Here is an 18,141-nt window from a genome sequence, read left to right as displayed (position 1 = left end):
GTATTCAATGAAATATTATATTGGTATTCAAAGAAGTAAGAAATTATAACTCAAAATATAGTAAACAAATAATTAATAGAAATTGACATATAGATTGTAAATATGATAGCAGTAGTGGACAAGGACACTAAACAGTTTGTATAATTATATTCCAAATGTACAGAATGGTAGAGAAAAACTTGAGCAGGATAAATATGAAATGGAAAATACGTAGGATGAAATTGGAAAGAAAATTAAACACTGTAAAAGAGAAGTCCAGAGGAACTGAAGATAGAATAAATAGAAACTATCTGAAATGAAACAGTGAGGTAAAAGACTAAAGACATAAAGAAGAAAGCATCAGTGAACTCTTCTAGGATAGTATCAAGTGGCCATTTGTAATTGCTATACCTGAAAAAGGAGAGACAGAAAAAAATATTTCATGAAATAATGTCTACAAATTTTCCAAATTTGAATTTGAAATAATGTCTACAAACTTTCCAAATTTGATGCAAATTATACACCAATAGATTCAAGAAGTTCAAGAAATGCCAACTATGAGGAACACAAAATTGCAACAAGGCATAGGATAAAAATAAGCCTAAAAGCAATCTTAGTAAAGCAGTTACAGATAAAATGAAAACAGATATCCCATTTGACACAATGTAAGCTGGAAAACAATGGAAAAATTATGTTTAAAATCCTGAAAGAAGGGGCGCCTGGGTGGCTCGGTCTGTGAAGCGTCCGACTCGATTTCAGCTCAGGTCATGATCTCAGAGTTGTTAGATTGGGCTTCATGCTGGGTGTGGAGCCTGTTTGAGATTCTCTCTCTCATTCTCCCTCTTCCCCTCCCCTCCCCTCACCTCTCCTCTCTCTCTCTCTCCCTCTCTAAAAAAATTAAAAAAAAAAAAAATCCTGAAAGAAAAACAATTGTTTATCTGTAGACTATACTCTTAGGAATATATTTAAAAAATGAAGTGACTGGGGTGCCTGGGTGGCTCAGTTAAGCATCTGACTTTTTTTTTTTAATTAATTATTATTATTTTTTGAGAGCAAGAAAGAGAGTGCAAGTGGTGGGGAGGAGCAAAGGGAGAGGGAGAGAGAGAAGCCAAGCAGGCACCATGCCCAGTGAAGAGCCCAAAACATGGCTCAATCTCAGGACCCTGAGATCATGACCTGAACCAAAATCAAGAATTGGCTGCTGAGCCACCCAGGTGCCCATAAGTGTCTGACTCTTGATCTCAGCTCAGGTCTTGATTTCAGGGTCATGAGTTCAAGCCCTGCTTTGGTGTCCATGCTGGGTGTGGAGCCTACTAAAAGAAAGGAAAAGAAAAGAAAGAAGAGAAGAGAAGAGAAGAGAAGAGAAGAGAAGAGAAGAGAAGAGAAGAGAAGAGAAGAGAAAGAAGAGAAGGGAAGGGAAGGGAAGGGAAGAGAAGAGAAGAGAAGAGAAAGAAGAGAAGGGAAGGGAAGGGAAGAGAAGAGAAGAGAAGAGAAGAGAAGAGAAGAGAAAGAAGAGAAGAGAAGAGAAGAGAAGAGAAGAGAAGAGAAGAGAAGAGAAGAGAAGAGAAAGAAGAGAAGGGAAGGGAAGGGAAGGGAAGAGAAGAGAAGAGAAGAGAAGAGAAAGAAGAGAAGAGAAGAGAAGAGAAGAGAAGAGAAGAGAAGAGAAAGAAGAGAAGGGAAGGGAAGGGAAGGGAAGAGAAGAGAAGAGAAGAGAAGAGAAGAGAAGAGAAGAGAAGAGAAGAGAAGAGAAGAGAAAGAAGGGAAGGGAAGGGAAGGGAAGGGAAGAGAAGAGAAGAGAAGAGAAGAGAAGAGAAGAGAAGAGAAGAGAAGAGAAGAGAAAGAAGAGAAGGGAAGGGAAGGGAAGGGAAGGGAAGGGAAGGGAAGGGAAGGGAAGAGAAGAGAAGAGAAGAGAAGAGAAGAGAAGAGAAAAAATAAAAGGTGACTAAACACTCACCGCTAGCAGATCTATGTAAAAAACAAATAATAAATGTTTAAAAACACCTTTCAAGTAGAAGGATAAAAACACAATATAGAAGATATAGAAGTTTGTATCTGTACGAAGGAATGAATAGCAGCATAAATTGTAAATATGTGGGAAATATATTAGATTTTCTTGTTCTCCTTTTTAAAAAAATATCTTTAATTGATTTTACTCTTTGAAGTAAAAATAATAAAAGTACTGTGGCTCTTGTACAGGTAAATATGTAGAAGTAAAATATGTGAAAAATATGACAAAGACGGAAATGGGGAATTGTCAGTATACTATATTATAAGTACTGTAATACTGGATGTGCAGTGGTAAAATGTCACCCAAAAGTAGACTGTGGTACAGTAAGGATCTATTGTATAAGCCCTATTAGCAGGTAGATAGATAAACAAATAGTGGTATATCCATACAATGGAATATTACTCAGAAATTTTAAAAAAGAACTATTGATAGTCAGAATAACATTAAATGAATCTTAAAATAATCCCATTAAGTGAACGAAGCTAAACAAAGAAAACATACTAATTTCATTCATATAGCTCTAAGAGAGTGCAAACCATTCCACAGCAACAGCGGGTCAGTGGGTATCTGGGGATGTAGGTCGGGGTGGGTATGTAAGCACCTGGAAGGAAAAGAGACGGAGGGGTTCCACAGGCACCCAAGGGAACTATGGAGTAAAAAATGTCATCATTGTCTTGACTGTGGTAATGGTTTCAAGGGTTATACATCTGTCGACATCTATCAGGTGGTAGCTTTAAAGTAGGTGCAATCTAAAGTGTATCAATAATGTCTCAGAAAATATGTGAAAAGCAAAAAATTCAAAAAACCAACCAACCAAACAACAAAAGCTCAGTTCTTCCTTCCATATTTTTTCTAGCCTGCCATATTATCTTTCTACCAAACATAGCCTAGAACAAATTTTCCTGAATTTACTTAGTAATCCAGCTCTTGTTCTCATCCTGCAATCACAAGTCAGCAAAGTCTAAGTAGTCACTGAATGCTGCTGACCATGTTCCTTTAGAATATCCTTTATTTTTTTAAATTTTTTTAAAGATTTTATTTATTTATTTGACAGAGAGAGAGACGGATCACGAGTAGGCAGAGTGGCAGGTAGAGGGAGAAGGACAGGGAGAAGCAGGCTCCCCCCTGAGCATGGAGCCCAATGCAGGGCTTGATCCAGGACCCTGAGATCATGACCTGAGCCTAAGGCAGATGCTTAACCAACTGAGCCACCCAGGTGCCCCTAGAATATCCTTTAATGATTAGTGTTTTCAATCCCTATTTTATGTGTTTCATTTCATTCTAATATACATATTATATATATAACACATATAATTATATATTATATAGTGTATACATACATAAAATATATTTTATGTAATACATATATATTATGTATATATACATATACATATATTATGTTTAATACATATACACATAAAATATATATTATATATACATATAATCATATATTATAGAATATAGAATACATATTATATGTGCCGTATGTGCATCTACGATGTTTACACATATATTAAATACTATAGTATATGTATATACATATGTGGGCATATGTATATACACACACAAAGACACAGTATTACTATGTTGTGATCTTAACAATTTTGACATAGTTCTTCATGAGTAAGCTACTTAAAGAGTTATGTGAAATCATGTTAATAAGTTTATTTTACTGTAGATTCACAGGAAAAACTGTTTTTAATTAGGACTACCCCACTGGAGAAAATTTTTGAATTGGAATATGGTTGTGTTATGGAGAAATATTCATATAGCTCTCAAAAGACACAGCAAACCAATGTAAAAACATATGTAAATGAAGCAAAGTTTCATAAATCTTTACTTTGTGAAGTGAATGCTGATAATTTCTATATATTTTTTTGTTCTAAAATATAGTAAATTGATTCCTTATCTGCTAATGGGTCATGACCGAAAGTGAATATACTTAGATCTATCTATACATATTTCATGTGTGTATTGTAGCTAATATTCTCTTGTACTAGGCTTCTAGCACAACCTGACTTTATCAAAGGTAGATGAAATGTTACTTTAAATATTCCTAATCTACAAATTAACACCACCTTTCCTAAGTGTTTGCAAAAGTTACAGAAGTTGTAACACATTGTCTCAGAGTTGGTTGCTCTTTCTGACTGTTGCGAATAAATTATCATTCATTAGTGCCTTCCTAGTGGTCCCCAAGGTTGTTAAAACTTTTCTCACCTCCTGGGTAAGGGGAATTGGAATTAAAGGCTTTATTGCTGTTCAGAACTTGACCTCAATAGAAAAATAACATAATTTTAAGCCCCAGAAGAAATGACCTCTTACTTCCCAGGTTTCCCTTGTGATCCCCATCAGTGATATTATTAGCATGATTTTGTCTTTTAAATGTTTCAAAGCATCTCAGTGTCTTGCATCTTTGCAGTGCAGTGGATTGGAAAGGGACAAGGCCCTTTTTGTTTCTGGATCTTCATATGGATACAATGAGGCCACATGCTTTCCAAAATGTTTGCAACCCTATAGTTCATTAATGGACATGTGGAAACAGAGGGGCCATGGAAAAACCGGTCATATTTTTTTTTTTCAGACCGATATTATTCCCTTCTGTTCTTATAATGGCAAAGTGCAAAAAATTGTACAAAAAGTGATTAAAGTTACTAATACTTTTTAAGTATTTTAGGGGATTTGAGTCAAAGATACACTGACATTCTAAATTCCTTCCCAGTTCTTCTGTGATGCTGAACGTTTAGATTACTATATACAAATTTCACTAATTGTACTTCATTGCCCATGTATGGCTTGCCAAAATAGCAAATCTCAAATGAGAAAATGAATATCATCAAAATCTCTTAATCATTCCCATAAGGAGGAAATAGCATCCTACTTCTGCCCAACCCAGCACAAACATCTTAGGTCAAAAGCAGTCCTTATTCCTTTCTTGCTCAGTGTTGGGATGGTTATGCCAATATTTTATCCTTTTTTTTTTTTTTTTTTTTTTCTGCCCCTGGAACTTTTCAGGAGAATTTCCCTTTAAAACCTACAACCCCTGTGGGGTGCCTGGGTGGCTCAGTCATTAAGCGTCTGCCTTCGGCTCAGGTCATGATCCCAGGGTCCTGGGATCAAGTCCCACATCGGGCTCCCTGCTCCGCGGGAAGCCTGCTTCTCCCCCTTCCACTCTCCCTGCTTGTGTTCCCTCTCTCACTGTGTCTCTCTCTGTCAAATAAATAAAATCTTAAAAAAAAAAAAAAAAAAAAAAAAAAAAAAACCCTACAACCCCTGAAAAGGGAGACTAGAATTATGGTGACAGCTAAGGAAAGCAGGGATGCCAAAAATACCAAACCTGAGAAAAACAAATCCTGAAAACATCCTTAGAATCCTTGAGTCTCAAAACATTATTATTATTTTTAAAGACTTTATTTATTTATTTGAAAGAAAGAGAGTGTTGGGGGGGGAGCAGAGGGAGAGGGACAAGCAAACTCAGCACTCTGCACTGAGAGCTTGATCTCATGACCCTGAGATCAGGACCTCAAGCTGAAATCAAGAGTTGGATGCTTAACCTACTGAGCCATCCAGGCTCCCCAAGATATTATTTTGATTACAAACTAGCCAGGACCTTCGCTGAAAAACATTAGTTAGTTTTGTTGGGTATCATGAGCCACAATTTAGCATGAAATTCACAGAACCTATTCCATACATCTATGGTAATTAGTATAGGGGGGAAAGATGGTATTACCTTAAATTTGTGAAATAAAATTAGAGTTGTCATCTTGGGTAAAAATCCATATTCAGAGGTATTTGACCTGGAATCTAATATCCAAGCCTAGATCCCCCTCAGATGTTCATGTGTATATTTTTCATGGAGAAGATTATGTTTTTCTTTCCTGTAACTTAAAAAAAAGTTATATTTTTTGTTATTGTTACTCTGTTGGTTTGTTTTAAGCACAGCATAACATCAGAATCAGGTCTGTTTTAAATTCCAAGTGACTAGCCTGAAATGTGTATGGCTCTGTTTTATAAGATGTTCCGTATTCTGTTTCTGGAATGTTCCAGCCCACAGATACATACCATCATAGATATATTGCCCTCTTTGCTGTATAGACCCTCGAAAACGGGCTCCATTTTGCCTTCTTAATGTTTATGATAACTGAATTTACTGTAAAGGAGCAATGGTTTTAAAAAGGCATTCAGTCATATATTTCTACTGCAGGTATAAGGTTTAATTATATAGTTATTTTTCTAAAGCTCGTTTGTCATTGCCAATAACATCTTCCCAATAGTAGGTTGCCAAAAGACATCTCTTTTTTATTTTTTAATTTACTTATGGAAAAAAAAATGGGCTGGGTATTACTTATCTTCCTTGATTACATACATATTGACTCAAACCAGAACCACAAATTACAATGGAACTGCAGAACATAGGATAGGTCGCAAGTTCAACAGCATTAATTTTGCTTATTGGCCCTCTATAGAGGTAGTTTGCTTGTTGGCACCTTGGTGAAATAGTGTCCATTTCAATGAGGGAAATTTATGTATCCATATGCCTTAAGGACCACTGAGTAAATCATCTTAAATATATTATTTCACAGATGTCAGAATCTTTCATATATCCCCTTATTAGTTTATTAAAATAAATGAGATAGATTACTCTGATATTTTTATTTTTACATTATAGGTAATAGGGCTAAGGCACAAATCAAATTTACTGGGCACAGTTTGCCTAGCTAGTCAGTGACAAAGATGATATTAGAACGTAATGATGTTCAGGTGAGTGGTCCAATGTACGGATACAGAAGGGAGAGTCATTCATATGCAAGTAATTAAATATAAGAATAGAGCATTTTCAAAATGGATGAAAGTCCTCAATGTGAGACAGGAATCCATCAAAATCCTAGAGGAGAACATAGGCAGTAACCTCTTTGACATCGGCCACAGCAGCTTCTTCAAGATTTATCTCCAAAGGCTAGTGAAACAAAAGCAAAAATGAACTTTTGGGACTTCATCAAGATAAAAAGCTTCTGCACAGCAAAGGAAACAGTCAACAAAACAAAGAGGCAACCCACAGAATGGGAGAAGATATTTGCAAATGACACTACAGATAAAGGGCTGGTATCCAAGATCTATAAAGAACTTCTCAAACTCAACACCCAAAAAACAAATAATCAAGTCAAAAAATGGGCAGTAGACGTGAACAGACACTTCTCCAAAGAAGACATACAAATGGCTAACAGACACATGAAAAAATGTTCATCATCATTAGCCATCAGGGAAATTCAAATCAAAACCACATTGAGATACCACCTTACACCAGTTAGAATGGCAAAAATTGACAAGGCAAGAAACAACAAATGTTGGAGAGGTTGTGGAGAAAAGGGAACCCTCTTACACTGTTGGTGGGAATGCAAGTTGGTACAGCCACTTTGGAAAACAGTGTGGAGGTGCCTCAAAAAAAATTAAAAATAGAGCCACCCTATGACCCAGGAATTGCACTACTGGGTATTTACCCCAAAGACACAGATGTAGTGAAAAGAAGGGCCGTATGCACCCCAATGTTCATAGCAGCAATGTCCACAATAGCCAAACTGAGGAAAGAGTCGAGATGTCCTTCAACAGATGAATGGATAAAGAAGATGTGGTCCATATATACAATGGAATATTACTAGCCATCAGAAAAGATGAATACCCAACTTTTACATCAACATGGATGGGACTGGAGGAGATTATGCTAAGTGAAATAAGTCAAGCAGAGAAAGTCAATTATCATACGGTTTCACTTATTTGTGGAACATAAGGAATAGCGTGGAGGACATTAGGAGAAGGAAGGGAAAAATGAAGGGGGGGGAATCGGAGGCGGAGACGAACCATGAGAGACTAGGGACTCTGAGAAACAAATTGAGGGTTCTAGAGGGGAGGGGAGTGGGGGGATGGGTTAGCCCAGTGATGGGTATTAAGGAGGGCATGTACTGCACAGAGCACTGGGGGTTGTACGGAAACAATGAATCGTGGATCACTGCGTCAAAAACTGGTGATGTATTGTATGGTGACTAACATAACTTAAAAAAAAAAAAAAGTACAGCATTTTCTAGAGGAAGTGGAAAACAAGAAGAGCAAAGGTCATAGGACCAAGCCTTGTCTCAGGACTAAATAAACAACCAATTTTCAGAGACAAAAAGACCATTACCACTACTGCGGTCATGCCAGCCTTCCTGTATGCATTATGTCCAGAAAGCATTGCCTCATCTTTGGGCCTGACTAATGCACGTCAGGATGAGGATCGACGTATTGGTAGGATGGGGCATTTTCTCCTTAGTCTTTTTGTTGTAAAGCAGCCTATTCACTTCATTTTCCCATGACAACCAGGTAATTTTTCTTGTAGGATATTTTTGATTTATCTGATTATTTCCTCTTGGTGTCTTTTACCTTGTTCCTTTAGTCCCTCAATTTCCTATAAATTGGAAGATAAGTCTAGAGGCTAGATTAGACTCAGATTATATATTTTTGACAAGACTGATTCATAGGTCATATTATACACTAGTTAATTCATCTTATTAAAGGGTACACCCATATCATGTGGTCCCACTAGTAGTAAGGTCAATTTGTATTTCTTTCCTAAGAAAGTATTATGAGATGTGTTCACTTTAAAGTTTTTCCATAGATATTAGCAAGAAGCCTGTGCTGTTTTACTTTGTTACCTTATAATTGTCCTGTCCCAAAACCTAATCAATGACATGATAAATGGTTACAAAATGGTGATTTTTCTAATTCTATCATTCCATCTAAATATGTTAGTTGGCATTCTTCTGAGAGGTACCTTCTCTCATTAAGGGATAAAATGCTGTTCTTCCTAAGAAGGAATAATAAAAGCTTATTTCTTTTCCATGAATTATCTATTTTTCTGTTTCATGTTTTTGTTTTCCTCCTCCTCTTCCTCTTCTTCTCCCAACCCCTGCCATGTTTTTATATGATCACGATGAACTCGTGGATTTGTATTTTTCCAGTGATTTACACCCATTTACAGTTACTACATTTTTCCAATCAACTTTTCATTGAATAAAATGTGTCCTTTAGCTCACTCGTTAAGAGTACTTGGGTGTGTGGTACTTTTCCATGTCACTGCTGAGGTGTCCTCCAGCGGGCATAGTCAGTTTTACCAGGATCGCGGAGCACCATTTCCATATGCACATCACCAACATCTCTTATGTCATGAAAATTTCCTGGACTTTTAAGTTCTGTTCCTTTATAGGGTGGGGAATTTCCTTTGTCCTTTTCTCTGATTCCTTTTATCTCCTTCTTTGCTTCATTTTCATGGTCTCGGCTCTATTTATTCTTATCTCTCCTTTTCTGTACATCCAGTTGTGCTATTTAGTCATAAATTCTGAGTGGAAATGATCATTTCCTTCAATTTTCTCAAGGTCTGTTTGGCTCCTATTTCTAATCTCCCTATTATTTCTATTTTAAGTATCTAAATGTTGGATTCATAACTGCAGATTCCTTTTTAAAATTATATTAATTCAAGTGGGAGAGTTGTGTATTTTCTTCTGTTTTGGTTTTTTGGGGGGGGTTTGCCCAAAAGTTTAATTTTTTCCTACTTTTTTTGTTTCACCATTTTTCATTTCCTTTCAGTGAAACGGTAATACAACAGCTCTAGCCTTTCCCCGCCGAGCTCTAGCCTTTCCTGCGTGGCCAGGGCGTGCAGCCGGGGTCTGTCCTTGCGTCATCATCGGGGGGGCTGGCCCGTGTGCCCCGAGGGGTCCGTCTGGTCGCCCGCATGCGCACTGGCCGTTCACTGGGCTCTCCACCCAGGGCCGGTCCAGCAGTGCTGGGCGCAGGATTGCTGCGCCTTCCCGTCCACCCCTGCATCCGGCCACCTGCGGTGGTCTTCCTGGGATCTGCCCCGGCAGTTTCCCTCTGGCTCATCAGGCACTGCCCACAAGCACCTTGTGTGCACCCTAGCTCCTTCCAGCCCATGCAACCCCCGCAAGTGGGTACCCCGGAAGTGCCCCTTCCCCCACCAAGCAGGCTCCCAGAAGTGGGCCCCGCGGAAGTGCCTGTATCCCAGAAATGCCCCCCTCTGGAAGCTACCACCCCGGAAGCGGGTTCCCTGGAAGTGGCTCCCCATTAGTGTCCATCTCAGAGTGCCCCCCCCTTAAGTGGGTTCCCTGCAAGTGCCCCTCTCTGGAGGCGCTCCCACCCTGCAAGGAGGCACCTGGAAGTGGGCACCTCGAAGAGGGCTCCTTGGAGACCCTGCTCTGCTCTTCCCCTCCCAGTTGCCCCCTCTGCCCCCAGAGCCACTGTGGCCCAGGCACCCCAAGATGGCCCAACTCTCATGTAGGTCCCACCCTTTCCTGCTTCCTTTTCAAGGGAACTGTGCACACAGGTGTTTTACCAGGTTATGCTGGGGTTTGATTTCCCTTGAACTCCGCAGGACCCCTGGTCCTCCTTTCCTCTGGGGCAAGCTGAGAGTGGCTTCTGGTAGTTGCTTCTGTAGGACACGTGAATAACTGAGCCGCATCCCCAGCTCATGGTCCTAGTGCTCCCAGGCTTTCTGCTTCCTGCTGGGGAGAGAGCCCCACCTGCTTCTGGGGCACCTGCAGGTGTCCTTCCCGCTGCCCAGTCAGTGATGTGGCCCCTAGGACTTGAGTACTGCCCCTGGGGACCCCTCTCCCCGGGGTTCTTCCCTTGTCTCCCTGCAGGGCTGCTCAGCTGCTCTCACTCACTCCACCCCTGCTCTGAAGTGCAGGGAAAAACACTTTATCCTACTAACCACCTTCATTTGAAAGGCTCCCTTTCATACTGAACTCAAGGAAGACTTGAGGCCTCCTGCTCTCCAAATCTCAAATGAAAATTGTGTGAATGCCACTCTCTCAAATTCTCCTTGTATTTTCTTCAGAGGTGTTCTACTCTGGGTACACAAGGCACGTGCTTGTTTTCAGCTTTCCACCACATGCACATGTGTCTGTGAAGTACAGAACACAGTTATAATTATCCCGACGTGGTGGTTGAGGTGACAAAGGTACAGAGCTTAAATGATCAGTTAGTGATCACTTGTCTAGGCTTCAGAACTGCAGCAAAAATTCAGACACTATGGGGCTTTTTCTATATACCAACCTGCTCCATCTGATTAGCAGGAGGACAGAATCAAGGTGATGTCTTGGGACAGACCAGGGTTCTCCTCCTGGTTCCACTATTCACTAGCTGACCCTGGGCACATTACTTAACTAATGATGGCTCACTTTCTTCATCTATAATATTATAATAGTATTTTATAACTTAAAATTTTAATTGAAATAATAGTTTGAACCATAAATCAATTTCTGAAATTCAGCTGTTTTTATCCTAATGGCAAGTATGTTGTGCATACTAAATATTTGAATATGTGTTAGGTATTATCATTGTCAAACAGCCTTGAGTCATTGCCGAACAGGAGTATGCTAATACTAACAACTTTTAAGATGATTTCCATCTTTTACATAAGCAGAAGAGTTACCAAATAGCATTAGTTTTTACATGTCAAATTATTAAATATACCTCATTTTTTGCTCTTCATCTTAAGACTAACTTCTTTGGAAATGTAGAATTCTCTAGCTTTTACCCTTTATGATGCAAAATGACCTTGTGGTAATTATGCATATTCTTAGTGCTTTTTTTCTCCCAAAGATTTTATTTATTTATTTATTAGAGAGAGACAGAGAGCAAGAGCAGAAGCGGGGGAAGGGGCAGAAGAAGAGGGAAAAGCAGACTTCCTGCTGAGCAGGGAGCCCAATACAGGGCTCAATCCCAGGACCCCAAGATCATGAACTGAGCAGAATACATAACAAGGAGAAAATCAAATTGATTTTATAGATATAAGCACATGTTCTATTATAGTTTGAGGTTTTTTTTTCTTTTCTTTTCTATTTAACATAGCTATATTATAAAGGAGGCCTAGGTAAGTGAATATAGGATAAGACCTTGTCTACTTAAAAGTTTTTAAATTGTATACAAACAAAGCAATCACTTTGGAGAAATTATTATAAAAACCAAAATAGTTTCCTTTTTTTTTTTTTTTTTGATGTCTGAGATAATAATTGTTTATTTGAAAATATTGGTACGATTTTGCAATGAGAGAGAAGGAAAACACAAGAAAAATGCTCTTCTTTTTTTATTTGTATAAATTGCGGAGCAATAGGATTCTTTGATATGTTAATTATACCTCTGTGTTTCAGCCTTCAGGCTTCACAGTAATTTGTTAAGTATAACTTTAATCCATTGAAACAGCTATAGTGCTGGAGTTTGATTTGGTTGCTTTTGCCAAGAAAAGTTTCTGAAACTAATGCAGAGAATTTGTTATTGGACAATTAAGAAAGGGATGAATGATGTTAATAGTTTATAAAAAATTAAAAATGATCCCCAACCAGAATTCATATGATTTTTCTGGAGCATCTTTCATGTATATATTTAAAATAAGAAGGTCTATGTAATGGAGTTTTAGAATATAATTGAGGTTTCGGTGGGGGGAGGTCCAGAGCCCAGAACCAAGAAAGAATTCTTGAGACGTCTTTGGTGCATAATGGTGGTTTTATTAAAGCACAGGGACAGGACCCGTGGGCAGAAAGAGCTGCTGCCCTGGGGTTTGTGAGGGGTGGCTGATTATATACTATGGGGTTGGGGGAGGTAAGGAAAAGGGAGGCTTTCAAAAGAACTTCCATATGCTAAAGAGGACCTACAAGATACCAGAGGTCTTACCATTGTCAAATTAAAGTGTTTTTTTTTGTTTTTTTTTTCTTCTACAAAGGTATTAACAGTAAGATAGTTGGGCTCTTACTGGAGGAACATTACACTTTGCCCACTTCAGGTATCTGTCAATGGGCTGCAGGTTATAAGGACATTTACATTTCCTTCTAAAAATTATGGTATTGATAGAAATGCTTCATTCTTGTAGATTGCTAAAACCTTTGTAAACTGAGGGAGACTCATGTCTTGCAGGATTGTAATCTCCTAAGTAAGCTATTTGTTTTTCCTTTAGGGCAGCCAGGGGTGCCTGAGGAATGTCACTTATATCCCTTGGCCGGGGTTATGGGGTGTCAGCTTCTCCTTTGTCCTCAGCTGGCCTTCTGTTCCCTTATCATATGTATTTATATATGTATGAAAAACATTCACAAGACACATATATGTCTTAAGTGTATTAATCTCTAAATTAGTAGTCCTCTATTTTGTTCAACATTTTATCAGGAAACAAAATTGTTTTAGGGCTCATCTACCCTAACCAACTTCTTCCTTTGTGATCCAAAAGAATTTAAATGAAATGTGATAATATCTTTGAACCTAGTAACAAATATCTTCAGTTTATAAGATTAACAAGTTACAAGATTATAAAAATCCTAAAAGGGCTAAAAGTGAAGTAAGTATATATATTTCTTATGTTAGAACATGCAAATAGAGCAGGGCATCTGTTTAGAAATAACATGGAAGACTCCACAAGCTCAGCAAAGATGTGTGAACTGGCCTTTTGGAAATGCTGCTTTCCTGAGTAATGGCTGAAGGATGGGTGTACTGGTAGGTGGTGAGGACACTGAGAGACAGATAAAGGCTTCAGTTGGCCATAGAAGTCAATAGGATAACTAACTCGAGTAGGACTACCCTGAAGAGTGTTTTAAGAACAGTGTAACAGGGACTGTGAGGAAGTACCCAGTAGGATGATGTTGACAGGCACCGAGTAGACGATAGGAAGGTGGGGTGCAATGACCTGTAAGAAGGTGTTAGACTATGTATTTTTGATGAGGGAGCAGGAAAGCGGTGGACAAAGCACAGGCTAACACCCTGCAACTTCTCCAGACCCCCACTCCTGGGTGGGACATGTGTGACATTCTTCCAGGAAGCTCCCAACTCTCTAGAGGGAAAAACAACCTTAACTTGACAATGGCAAGATCTCCGGTATCAGGAGTCTTCTTTAACATATGAAAATGCCCCAACCCCATAGTATTTAATCAGCTACCACTCACAGCCCCGGGGCAGCAGCTCTTTCTGCCCACAGGTCCTGTCCCTGAGCTTTAATAAAACCACCTTTTTGCACCAAAGACATCTCAATAATTCTTTCTTGGCCATCAGCTCCAGACCCCAGCCCACCTAACCTCACCTGTATTCCAAAACCACATCACCTGCACAGTCAGTCTTGCTGGAGTTAAAAAGAGCCCAGGAGAAAAGGGCTTGTTTCAGACCTTCTAGATCTCTGCAAGAATTGAATGAGCTAGTCCATGGGAAGAGCATAGCTGAGGTATAGTGAGTGCTCACAAAATGTTAACGGGTGTTATGTCTTATCACTTGTTATTGTTTGTTTCTTCTTTGCCCAGAATAGCGCCTTCCATGTAATAGCTATTCAGTTTACTAGTCGTTAATAAAGAAACAGGAATCCTATAGTAATGCATTTTAAATTACCCAGTCTGCAAGGAAAAATAAATACAGTCATTGCATTACCATTTGCTTATTTGTGTTTTAGTGGTCTGCTGGTAATTGTGAGTAGACCATTGCTCATACAGATGTACCTTGTTATACACAGCAGATGAAGTTCTAAAATGTTGTGTTTTATTCAGTTCTTTTGGTGAATTAAATCATATATTTTTCTCTCATTCTCTTAGAGGAGCATAAGGAATCTGAAATTATAAACAGTTATCAATGAACAGTGATTCCTAATACTAGTTGTAAGGATCTGTCTAATGCAATTGCTCCATCAAGTAGTAAAATCACCTATAAAATGCTTTGATTTACTAGAGAGAAGTCACCATTTAAAGGTACTGTGTATTGAATCATTCTTCAGATCTAAGAGGCACTCTTGTGCTTAGGCAATCATCCTATAAACTAGCAGTTTAAATTTTGCAAACTGGTTTTCCTGATGGCTAGTCCCAGCGGTATACCTACAATGGCCCGGAGATCATAGTTATCTAGCTATCAGTTATATTTTGTGTCACAAATGTGGAAATGCAATGTTAGCATATTGTTCTCTCCCTGTGTTCATCATGCAAGGGACCCCATGAAGGAGTGAGAAGACTCCTATTTCAGGATCATCATCTTAACTAGGGAAAAAATTCAGATTACTAAAAAAATAAGGTAAGAAAAAAGAAGTACAACTTGAAAGCGAATACTCAGTGTCCTACAGAGAAAGAAAGCGGAGACCTGGCCTATGGTATCCCTTATTTATATGCTACTGATGTCATATTTTGGAGAGGAATTCCAAATTCTTTCATAGTCTAGCAGGTCTGTGGCCATTTGATGTATATCCTGAGTTTCCCTTACTGTGATTCTAAATTCACCAAGAACATTCCCATAACAACCTTAGCTCCCTGTATAGTTTGTACCCAGAGAGAAGTGGATAACTAGAAGGAGATCGGCGAGTGCATTTCTCAAGGTAAATTAATGAATTGGCATTCTGCTGTTAATTCAGTATGTCTGCTCAATTCATGAACTGAGGAAAGTGAAGCACATATTATACTTATTTAGAAGGCAGAGTTCAAGCATTACACCAAAGGAGTCACTTTTGAGAGTATAAACTCAACCCTTGCTTTTCAAATGAGTCCTCGGGTGCCGCCACTTGCTGACATTTTTAGACTCATCCATATGAACTTAATGCAGCCATTTGAGGTAAAGTTGGGCCATAAAAATGGATGAAAAGGGTCCTTCCAGCACCTACAGATTCCAATGGCTGCATGTGTGGCCACTTTTAGAAAGCCTAGTGCTTAGACTAGAAAAAAGAAATCCTTAAGTAAAATAGTAATAAAGTTCTGCTTAAGAACATAGTTTTCAGTGTGTAACTATTTACCAGCAGGATTGTGTGTTTATATCTTTGTCAAACACAGATCAATAGAATTTCTTATAGCAGTTTCTTCCTAAGAAACTGCCTAAGAAACTGTTTAGAGGAAACACTAAAGCATGGCATTAAAAAGTCACATGGTGAAAAAACAAACAAAAAAACAAACACAGGTTTTTAAAAGCCAGGAAGACCTTTTCCGGTTGTCTAAGTCATGCTGTTATCTGTCTTATCCTGTCTCGTTTTACCTGACTCCCAGGAAGATTCCACGGATGCACAGTGTATTAGAAGGATCCTATGCAGAAGGGAGCCAAATTTGACAATGTTACAGATTTAGTGACTGAGCTTCTCTATCCCGAACATCCCCAGATCTACTTAACAGTGTAAAACAAAACAAAGATCCATTTGAAAAGTAAACTTACCCACTCAAGTCAGCCTTTTCTAGTTTAACATGGTCTTTTCAAGGCAGACCCAATCTCATTTAGATGAATGATCCGGCTTTCCCGGTTTCTCCCTTCAGTCCCCTCCTCCAGAACTTTCCCCTGCACACGCCAGCATGCACACATCCCAGCCCCACACGTACCACAGCGATAGAATCTCATCCTTACCTGATGGTATATGGATGCAACCTGAGCTAGGGAAACAGGGACTTCCTTTGATGAGTTTGCTGGCTTCTGCTGACCTCTGGCTGAAATGTGGACCGGTGTTTACTCAACAACTTCCACTGTCACGGATTAGCTGCTGTCTCTTCTCTGCCTGTATAAAACCTGACTATTCATCCCATAAAGCTGGCCAGTTCCTCTGTCTGGCCTCAGCGGGTTCTGCTAATCTCCTGTGTTTCTCAGCCTGGCCCTGCCCCCTCCTTGTAATTCAGACTTACTATGGGCTGACTCTCAGTTTGTCATCACCCCAGGAAATCTCTAGCAGGTCTGTGGGCTTGTGGTCACAGAAACCCTTTGAACCCCACAGAGTACGTCGGAACAGAGAGATTTTTTCAGTGTCACATGCAGACTGCACAAGAAGAGAGCTAACACTCTCAAGCCCTTTCTCAGCCTAAACACATGAAACCACTTTCTCCTCTGCGATAATCACCTCATGTGGTCATAGATCACGGGAGAGCAGCTGAGTTGTTAATGCTTTGTGCTAGCCATCCCTTTCACTTCTATAGGATCTTAATCCTCAAGCTCCAAAGGCTCACGTTTTAGACCTTGGTCTACTTGAGCAGAGGTTACATTCTTAGGAACATAGACAGAATTTTAACCCTGGTATTATCCCCTCTGAATCTGTCCTCTTGGCCAAAGGCCCCATTGTCCTGAAAGGCTTTACTTTTTGCTGTGGAATAGAAACTTCCTTTACACTATCTTTCACCCTCTCTATGTCAGGACTTATAGTAAAGAGCTTTACTCAAACTTTCCTCTGTTCTAGCCAGAAAACCCTTTGGAATTTAGGAAATTATTTTATTTTTAGAAAAACCTCGCTCCCAAGATCGTGCTCTTGCTTAAGATTCAAAACATCCAATTTGAATCTCAACATGAGCAATGACACCTTTATTCTAAATTGTGCTTGCTCTCCCCATAAAGCTTGAATGCCATTGATACGAAGGATGTTGACTCACAGAAAAACAAGATTTACAGGATATGAAAAATATATTGACTTTATATTTCAAATGCATGATACCCATTATGATGTTTTTTCACATACTCTGTAGTCATCTGTTGACAGTTCTCCCAGTTGTACTTGAGATCTGATTTGTCATTGGAAGCAAAGCATGTACTTTCAAGTTGTACCCTATTGGGGAAAATCATTAAACATCTCTGAGCCACAATTTTGTCATGGCTTAAATGGATATTAAAAAAATAGTACTAACCTCCTATGACTTTTATAAGGAAAATTTTATAACGTATGGAAAGAAATTATGGGCACATTATTTAGTAAAATTTACTTGTTACACTGATTAATGGTGGTGATGATGATGATGATGATGGTAATATAGCACAAACCCTGAATTCTTTGTGTTATATTTGTCAAGATGATGAAATTTAAAATTAAAAAGAAGAAGAAGAAGAAAAATAAAACAGTTCCACAAAAGTCACACTCAACAAATGGATAATCACATCATGGATAAAAATGTATGAGTGAATCAATTTGTACAAGAGTCTGGAAAACAGCAAAATGTAGAGTCAGAGCCAACTAATTCTAAATTAATTAGGGAAAGGAAACTATCTCAAATAATGGTTCATCTGAAAATGTTCACTAAAACAAGGTCAAAATTCAAAGGTAAAATGTCTGAGGAACTCTAGACTATTGAAGAAATATGGGTAACCTCTTGTGAAAACTTTATATTCATAATATCGACCTGCAGAACTACTGTGCAAGAATAATT

The 18,141-nt window shown here is 38.8% G+C and overlaps 1 protein-coding gene across 3 annotated transcripts in view; it reads left to right on the top strand.

The window, feature by feature from the left end:
- PCDH15 (protocadherin related 15) overlaps positions 1–18,141 on the top strand; it is a 1,707,782-nt gene that overhangs the window by 626,100 nt on the left and 1,063,541 nt on the right. The gene's annotated exons all lie outside the window — the stretch shown is intronic.

The sequence above is a fragment of the Halichoerus grypus genome, chromosome 7 (assembly GCF_964656455.1).
Source record: "Halichoerus grypus chromosome 7, mHalGry1.hap1.1, whole genome shotgun sequence".
In the NCBI taxonomy this organism is placed as follows: Eukaryota; Metazoa; Chordata; class Mammalia; order Carnivora; family Phocidae; genus Halichoerus; species Halichoerus grypus.
This window is presented reverse-complemented; position numbering and strand designations above follow the sequence as displayed.